Source organism: Anas acuta, chromosome 9 (genome assembly GCF_963932015.1).
Source record: "Anas acuta chromosome 9, bAnaAcu1.1, whole genome shotgun sequence".
In the NCBI taxonomy this organism is placed as follows: domain Eukaryota; kingdom Metazoa; phylum Chordata; class Aves; order Anseriformes; family Anatidae; genus Anas; species Anas acuta.
In genome coordinates this window covers 887,723-897,492 of record NC_088987.1, presented here as the reverse complement: position 1 = coordinate 897,492, position 9,770 = coordinate 887,723, and positions in this window count along the sequence as shown.

Here is a 9,770-nt window from a genome sequence, read left to right as displayed (position 1 = left end):
AGAAATCTCCTTAGGGGAAGTCTATAAGAAGAAAATTAAGGTATTAAGACTGCCAAAACCTAGACATTGTCAAAGTAATGTAATGAGGTGTATTCCACAGATCCATATGGTGGAAAACATTAATCCTCTACTGTCCTTCCTTTAAAAGGGATCAGCTTTTCGCTGTGAAGCCTGACGCATCACACTTACAGCCTCTAAGTTCCTTTGCCAGCTCCCCGTCCTGTGGTACAGGCACGCTGTGGATATTCCTCCCTGGGCTCACAGACCTTGGATGGAAATCCTCAGCCTCCTGGGGTTGTGTCCAGCACCCCAGAACGATAAAGCAGCATTGTAAGGAATGCTATCACAAGGTGAGGTAATGTATTTACCACAGCCGGAAGGAAAGCATTCCTGTTTGTGTCTGAAGGATAGTGGAAACATCACCATTTGGGTATGGGAAAATTATCTCGGGCAAGCGCTGCTGGGGTGAGGCAGACCCCCACGCGCCGGGGTCCAGCCCTTGCCCGCAGGAGCAGCGTGCTCCTGCACCACCCCACGGGACTTCTGCAGCAACGCCAGAGGAACTGGCAAGAACCTGCTCTCCTGGAGAAATTCTTGACCACGACAGAGGGAGGCCAGTGAGTGGATTTGATTGCGACTGCCTTGCTTGGTGGGCTGCTCAGTGGCAATTTATAGCATCTGTGGTCTGCTGGAGCTCAGAGCTTGCAGAGCGTGCTTGGGGCTAGGCTGTGAGTAAGACAGAGGGTGTGGGGGAGGCTTCCTGCCTTCGAACACAGCTGATGGGCTGCGGAGCCAAAAGGGTGGGGGAACGGGCGAGGAAGGGCTGAGCTAGGCGCAAGTCCAGGAATTGGAGAAGTTGGAGAAAGAATTAGCGGTAAACAGAAGAGTTGGTTGGACCTTTTCCCTTTTTTCTTTTCAGTATAAAAATGGGAGACAATGGGGAGAAACCATGATTATTTACTGAGGTGGTCATGGAATACAGCTCTGTCAATGCAGGAGAAAACATCACCAGATGGATGTAGAAGCTGTGGGACATACATTAGCCATGAAAGGATACCTAGTAGAAGTTATTTATGTGTGGAATGAGCTCAGACATCTCACAAAGGGCATATCAGATGATTAAAATGTGTCTAGAAAATAAATGACAGAAGAGTTAAGATGGAACAGAGGAGGGGATGAAGATGCTGCACAAAAACCTCAGGAACTGCAGGTCTGTCTTAGAGGAGAGGTCATCTACAAAAACATAGCCACAAGGAAAAAGTAGGACTAATACTGACTGTGAACAGATTACGTATTAAAATCAAAAGTTAAGATAAAACAAATAAGCAAACTTATAATAAGCAAATGTCTGTAATTACATACTTCATAAGGTCATTTTTTTAAGAATTGAAAGGGAGTAAGTGAGTGAACTCAGCAGGTAAAGGAGCCACGTGTGAAAGAAATGCCACATTTATTATATTCTAGTCTAAGTGTCAAAAAAATATTTCTAAATTTTCTTCCTCAAAAGTGAGGAGAAAGCTGCTGAAGAGAGCTCCAGAGCCTGGCTAACCAGCACGGAGATGGGTACTTAGGAGAAAGGAAAGAGCTATGCAGAAAGAGCTGTGATTGTGGTTGCAGAGGCACAGGTGTTCTCTAGGAAGATGTTAGTCACCAGGCTCTGTCCATTTTCTGAACAGTCCTAGTCCAGCACCAGTGCTGACGAGCTGTAGCTGTGATGTGTTTTTATACGCACTGCCTGGGAATTTTCCAACGGGCCATCCACGTGGTAGCACACGGACAAATCTGTTTTCGCAGAGATGCTGGGAGACACTAGGATAGACTAAGACTTTTCAGAAAAGTTATATTCTGTCTAGAAAAGCTAATTTTCTGTCTAGTTTAAAAACAAGCTGTCCAATACAGCTTGCACAATGCGTATTACAATGCACATGATACTAATGTGTATCCTACCACACTGAAACATCAAGCTGCCATTGTTTTCAGTAGCTTGCATAAGATTACCATCCTTGTGCACATACACAATGCACAACTAATAGGCAAAATACATTTTTACTGTAAAAACAGTGAAGATCTGGCTGCTTATTTTACATCTTCATCCTATATTTTATTTAAATGCTGGAATGAGAGCTTACAATGAAATAGTCTTTGCATGAACCTGGAAAATATCAATCTTTCATGTATGTTTTCTTCTATAAAATTCATTATCATGGAGCTGAGGTCCAATCCTGCTGCAGTCAGTGACAAATTTTCCATTTGGATCTTAGTATCACATTAGAATACTTTGGGTGCAATCATTTTATTTCCACTGGCAGACATGTCTGTTTTATATAACATTAAAAATAAAGCTGCCAGAAAGCATACTGATTAGAAAAGGCAAAAATAAACAGCAGCCATTATATCCAAACCAAGACCACAAAACCAAAAACTCATGCCTCTCTCTTCCCTGCTGCTGCCAGGCTGCCAGCAACTTCCAAAGGCAAATGTGGGCACTGCTATCTCTCTCTTCTGTTCTCAGAGCAATTAATGCATCTAAACCATGGCAAAATACACTGTTCAGCACAAAGTGCTTTGTTAACACCAAGTAAGATTTCCTTGTGGTGTTATGATCTCCACAGCTACAAACAAGGAGATGGTGGTTTGTCTGAGAAGCAGATGATGCAAGTGAAAAGGAAGAAATCAACATCTCTCCCCCCCGTCCCTCATTTGTTGGTCTCCAGTACAGCTATACCTAAAGGAGAATCAGAGCAATGAAATGCGACAGAAATATTCTGCTGTTTTACTTGTCTTTCTAGAACTGCACTGCAAAAACAGAATTATCTGCCTTGGTGTGATAAGATCCATAAATATAATTACCACACATTGTTAGTTCTTCCAGGACTTCTTCAGCGTTGTCTAGTTTATGAGATTCCTGATTCACATGACTGGGGAAAAATATTTATTTTTTTTTCAAAGGACAGAGGACAGAGCTTTCCCCAATTCTGCTTCTGTTAACTTTGATGAGGAGAATTTTGAACATCCTACATCCAGCGTAAAAGCACACCTGTGCTTCCTGAGAGTACGCCAGAGGTGCTTTGGTCACTGTATTTCCTACAGAACATTGGCGGTGTAACTGTGAGAAGAACAAACAGAGGTTTTTAAAAGGGGGGCGGAGGGAGGGGAATCCCTGCAGATGTTGAAATTGCAATATGCGGACAACCTCATATTAAAACCAAAAACTGAATATCAACCAAGACACGTTTTTTGATTAAGTGTGGTTGGAGATATACAGCCTTATTCTGGCTTGATAGCTAATTACATTCTCCAAACAGTCTAATAAAACAAAGCATGCAGCCAAATGGGGTCTCTAATTAGCAAGCAGTCATTGGCTTCCTATACTCCCTTGAACAAAAACAAAAAAGAAAACCCAGCAATGCTGCCCTGCAATACTAGTACAAAGAGGAAAATTGTATTGAATTGTAAAGCTATTTTACCTGTTTTTCTGCAATTAAAAAAAAAAAAAAAAAAGAGAGAGAGAGAAGAAGAAAAATAGAGGAACACACATGTCCTTTCTATCTCCAGAGAGCAGCTGGCATCCTAGCACTTCAGGTGCCATATTGCATGATGTGAAATGACATGAAACCAATTTATGTCACCTAAATGACTTGCCATTGACAGTGTGTATCGGAAAGCACGTATTTATAGCTGGGACAAGTACATTCAGATTAATTAGCAGCTTTCTCCCCAAATGAAAAAGCAGCAGCATTTCAGACAGTCCGTGTTATTTGTGAACTTCCAGGAAGACTGAATTTAACAGCACTGTGAGAACAAAAGATTCACTTAAAAAAAGAAGGTGCTGAGAGGACCTACATAAGGAATTAAAATTTTTAGAGCAGGTTTGGAAGTTACAAAGAGGAATCTCTCACTTCCTCAAATATACTGAGAAATGATCTAACTCACCTATCTCCTAGCAAACATTTTATGTATTCTTAAAGATGAAGCTTTTAAGAAAATAAATAAATAGTTAGACAAAGGACCTGTGCTATAACAAAAATGTGCATTATTGTTGGTTGTGCTATTTCTGTAAGCATTTCTTTGTTTCAGACTTTTAACTTACAGTTCCCACCCTTCTTGGTTCAGCTAATGATGTCACGATGAATAATTCTGATCTATTTATTAATTCTGAATCAACAAACTGTAGTCAAACTGGTATGAAAGACCCCATGAACAGTCTTATGTATAAGCGTACCTTTCATAGGCATGTCTTTAGCTTGTGAAAGAAGCTGACAAATGAAGCTCAGGGGGGAGTTCTGCAACCAAAATGAAGCACGAGTCCAATGTTAAGGAAGACGAGGTGACAGATGGTATGCTTCCTATTCTAACTTTACTTCTAATTTGTTGGAAATTATGAAAAAATAAGAGAGGTGCCATGAGCCAAGCAAACCAGATTAAAAAAAAAAAAAAAAAGAAGAAAGAAAAAAAAGAAAACTTTTAAATTAGATGTGTCAAAATGCATTTGTTCTTTTTTAAAAGCTGCAGACTGTTTCTTCTCCTTAAATCAGCTTTGAGAAAAATTGTAAATTTAACGAGTGTCTCAGTGTCAGAAGATACACTTTTTCGTCTCCCATCAATCTTCCTCTACAAAATTATTTCAATAAGCACCAGCCCATCTCTGTGATGAGTTAGCAGTATGGGAGCTCTCATTCTTCCCAGTGCTGTCCCATGAAAACAGCAGCTGCACGAAGCGGGGCGCTCTGCCCACAGGTGCTTGTACCAAGCCACCACCCAGGGCATGTAGGTAGGCAACAAGATGATGAGTAGTGAAGAAGCAGAAGAGTTTGGCCACTGAAAAACAGAGGACCTTGATGGTTTCTGTACACTGAAAACAGTTTAAGCAGTGCTATTATTTTCTTCTAAAGGACATGCTCCAGCTGAGGCAGAGCATCCCGCATGCACATCCTGCAGCCAACAGTGCTTGTGCCAGAGCGGGCTGCGTGGCGAGCCGGGCACCTGCCTGCAGGGAAAGTGCCCGTTCACCAGTGCTGGCAGAAAGCACCGTTTGTACACTGTAATTTCTACCTTGGGTGAACTCTTCACAGATATATCCAGGCTCAGATTCACAGATATATCCAAATTGCTCATGCTAGGCCACTCATGGAGACGCACAGCTCATGCAGCAGCTTTGAGCAGTTCAACTGCAGAAAAACAATACAGCAATTTAAGTTTCTTTTGGGACTGAGAACTACCGCCTTGTTTGATTAACAGACCTCTAGCTATACAGAATGGGTCAAAAGAACAGGTCTGGGCTCTAAATGAGGAGGAGTCCATTCCAAAACCATCTTCTTCCAAGGCACAGCGCTGCGGAGGCTGGAGCTGAGCAGCTGGCGGTGCGGGACTCGCATATTTTCAGAGCTGTAACCTAAATTACGTCTCCAAACTACCCTGTTCATTATTGCCTTTCTGTGCTCGTTACTTGCATTGCTCGATAATTACAGGTCGTGTATCATTACCAGAATTCATCAGCAGCGATCTGCTGCTGCCTGTATCGGGGCCTAGAGCTGCAGCATCTATTAACCCTTCCATCCCTGCCGCCGGCTTGGTGGGCTGCCAGCCGTTACTCATCGTCAGGCAATACACATAAAACGGAATTGGCCATTTTGTTTATTTGCCTCCTCGCCAGCTGTATTAAAGCAGTTTATAGAATAATTTTTACAGAGAGACAAAACATTATGTATTCTGCTATTTAACACACAATGCCCGTTCTTATTTTTGAATAAAGGAGATGATCAATCATGATCAGTATTCTTTGAAAACTACTCCAAGAAATAAACGTTAAGAAGTCTTTCTAATTATCTTTTTTCTTTGATTCTGTTTCATCAGAAGAAAAAGATTTCTTTCAGAGAAGAGAAAGAAAAGAGCCTTTGTTGCATTTTTTTTAAAACTATACATTTGTTGTAATATATGTTAGCAACAAACAATTTGAAATCATGAAGAATTCCGGCACCCATCCACTAACTGCAGCTCTCTCTGAACTCACAGTCACCAGAGAACAGGGATGTGGGTTAATGAACATAGCAGCAGTTACCTGCTATCATTACATGTACAACAGGTTTTTGCACAGGAACTTTATTAAAAAAGTAATTTCAGCTTTTGAGATGAATTCTTTCACATCTACATGAATATTTCATAGTATTTAACCAAAGCTCCAAAAGAAAATAAATGAAAACAAATAGACAAGATCCATTTCTTGTGCAATTAGGCTGGTGCTAGAAAGAATGATCTAATATTTTTAACTGGAGGGTATTGAGTTTGTGTTAACAGTTCTCCATCACGAATCATTACACCCATGAAATAAAGTTGCACACACATCTAAAGTTCAAATATTACTCATCTGGTAAAAATAACAGCGCTAATTGGAAGTTAGTTAAAATCAATAGGTTTAAGACTGAAAACAACTATGTAAAGAGAAATTAAACCCCATGACAGTCTGACCAACTTCTAATTGGGATTCTGTGGTTGAACAGCTTCACAGCTTACATTGTGAAGAAGCTGATCAGTATAGATCAATCTTTGTGTTGGGCTTCTCACTCACATCATTGTAACTGGGATGTACAATGGCCGGAAAGGGGAGGGGCTATAGGAGAACAGGGAGAGACAGTTTCTGGATGTATTTAAATACAAAAATTCTTTCTTCTGTTCATGCCCAGTGAAAAACAGAAATGATGGAAGTCAGAAAAACTCCTATCTGTATCAACATAGGCAGGTTCTTCCCCTTTCTGCAGACAATCTAGTGACCCAAAGAACACATTCACAGAATTCCCAGGGCTGGGACTGTCCATCCAGCTAGAGACAACGTGGACACTCTTTTGGATAAAAAAGATTTTTCACTCACCATGAAGAGAACTGTAGGTCATGTTACAGTAAGAATGAGGCAGTAGAGTGGTTTGGGCAATACAACATGTGTTTTCTATTTGTTTCATTTCAGGGATTTGTGAGATATCTTTGCATAAAATATACAAATCACTGTGTAAGACACAGATATTTAAGATTTTCTTTATTAGTTCATTTTAAGAGAACGTATTTAAAATGCTGTTACCAATAGTGATATGAAGATTTCAGCTTTAAGACAGCTGTTCTGAGATGGAACTGGAAGCAACGCAGCCTTTCACTTGCATGGAAATACCATAAACGATTCTTTTCTTAAGCAAGAAGCCACTAATGTGAAAAAGACAAAGTATTAAATGTTGTTTAAAGTTGCATAAGTTCCTTATCCAAGGAATTCTGTGGGGTTCCATGGTGTCACACCCCACAGGTTTCCTGGAAGTTTTCAGGCCAGTACCATCCATTTAAAAGTTACCAAGCCTAGGAAAAAAGAAGTTGTTACAGCAGTACTTACTGAGGTGCTGGCCGGCGTGTTCCTGGCTCATCAGAATGCTCAGCTGTAGTGCTGCTTTCCTTCCACCCCCGGCAGGCTAATGGAAAGTTAAGCAATAACGTCAGGAGGAGCACAGCTTCACTAGCACAGAAATATTTGAAAGCCAAGTGTAAGATGGGCCCTAAGACAGACACAGCCTGCTCACCTGGGGCTGCAGATGAGGATGCGTCCCAGCCCAACAGCCCACTGGGCAGTGGACAAGTACTTCAAGCTTTGTAAGAATGTGTGTATAAAGTTTTGGCATTGTTTGCATGATGATGTATACTTCTAAGAGCCAGGAACATAACCATAAATCCTTTGTCTCATTTTCAATAACAGCCTTTCAAACTCTTCACTCAGGATGAAAAAAAAAAATAAATAAATAATACAAATACGTCATCTCCAGCCCAAATATGGAGAGAAGCCTGCTGGAGAAATTTGCACTCTGTTGTTATATTTGGAGAGTACTTTTGCATGAGATGGCAGCGGGACCTGGAAAATAATTGCCCAGTCCTGGTTCACTGATATTTGATCATTTTCTGCTTGGAAAGACGAGCAAAAAAATGCTCCCTCCCGACATTCAATTAAGAGAGCCATTTGGTGTCAAAGAGCTGAGGGAATTTAGTGGGACCAGTTATTGCTTCTTTATGCATAATTTGGAATTTGCTGCTCTAATGAGCCTTTCTCTATTTCCTTAGTGATTGTCACTCATCTTGGTGAAAATGACTTGGCCTGACAAATCCTGTTAAGCCTCAGAAATTAAATGAGATCTGAAAATGCTTGAGTACACATCCATAGTTTCACATACTGTTCTGATCAGCACTGTTAGTTAAGCAAACTTGGAGGAAAGCCAATAAACCTAGAGCTATCAAACAGGATCGCCAGAAGCAATTAACTGGGGCTGAGAATAACTGGTGCTCCCCACTCCTTCGGACTGAGCCCAAAAGAGAGAGAATAGAAACAATTAGCAAAGATCTGAGATAATTACTTGGATCCATCCAGGTCTGTTCTGCGTGGAATATACAGTTTCCCCCACAGTGCAAGAAGCTGCATGAAGAAGCCAAGTTACCCTCCAGCGGTACAGGCAGCAACAAACAGGCTGCTTAGGTTCCTCAGCTCTACCCTACCAAATACTTTTCAACAGAGGCTGGCAGTAGAATTGCTGTCCCATCCTCCACTAACCAGCTGCAAGAAAAGAAAAAAAAGTAGTAATAATAATAATAATAATAATAATAATAATAATTAAAAAAAAAGGGACTGTGGGATTGTCCTGTCTGTGACAAAATAAGGCCAGAAAAGTTGGAGCTGGGGGGACGTCTGGACAAGCCTTTGGATCCCAGACCTTCTTTCAGACCCTCCCCCCCACCCAAATGAAACTATGCTTCCACATATTTAAATCAAAAGATCTCTTACTAGTAGACAAAAAATTGTAAAGGCATCCAAGAACTTACCTAGAGGGGAAAAAAAAAAAAAGTTATTTTTTGAGTGATTTTAGGCGATTTTGTATTCCATACTAAAGAGTTCATACTGAACTGTACATTTACAGAAACATAATATATAATTGTTTGAATAATGACTGCATTTTTCCACATCATTCCTACAAGAAAAGAAAAAGAGAACACATGACGAGGCTGCTCCTTCAGCTGCTGACAGTAGCAATCAGATGATCTTACACTGTTCATTCATTGCTCAAGTACCAGTTGCACAACACTAAGCACAGCCTTAACATTAAGTTTTGCTTGTGGATGGCCCGCTGTCTGACTTGTATGAGCATATGTCCTTCCCCAGAACTTGATTTCAGCCCGAGGTAAGCTTTCAGACGACAGAGGAGCAGTTTTATGAGGCTCACAAGAGCAGCGCTATGTGACCACGTCTGACAACAGCCAGATTGTATCAGGCAAACTAAAAAAAGGCACACAAAGTTAACAAAATTCCCTTTTTTCTGCGCAAACGCAATCTAACTTAGACAAACAGAAATGGAAGTATTCCCAAACCAGCCTTGCTCCCTTCCTCTCCAAAACACAACTCCCCGGGAACAATGTGGTTTAACATCAGCAATCCTGTTTGTTACCAGAACGACCCACTTCACACGAACAACACACTTACTTTGCCAGTATATGCTATACATTCAGTGCACTTCTATATATTTGTGTATTTCCTACATTATTTATTTTACACAAGACCTCTGGATCCAGCCACATTTTCAAGCCACAGCGACCTGTTCAGCAAACACCTTGGCGACCTAACAGACACCACACAACCTGGGCAGGTACCCCGCAGGAATCCTTCCTGCGGCCATGCATATTATAAAAAAAAAAGGATTAAAAAGCTCACAAGGGTTGTGAATGTGGCTGCTGACAGGAGACGCGGATGTTGCAGCAGC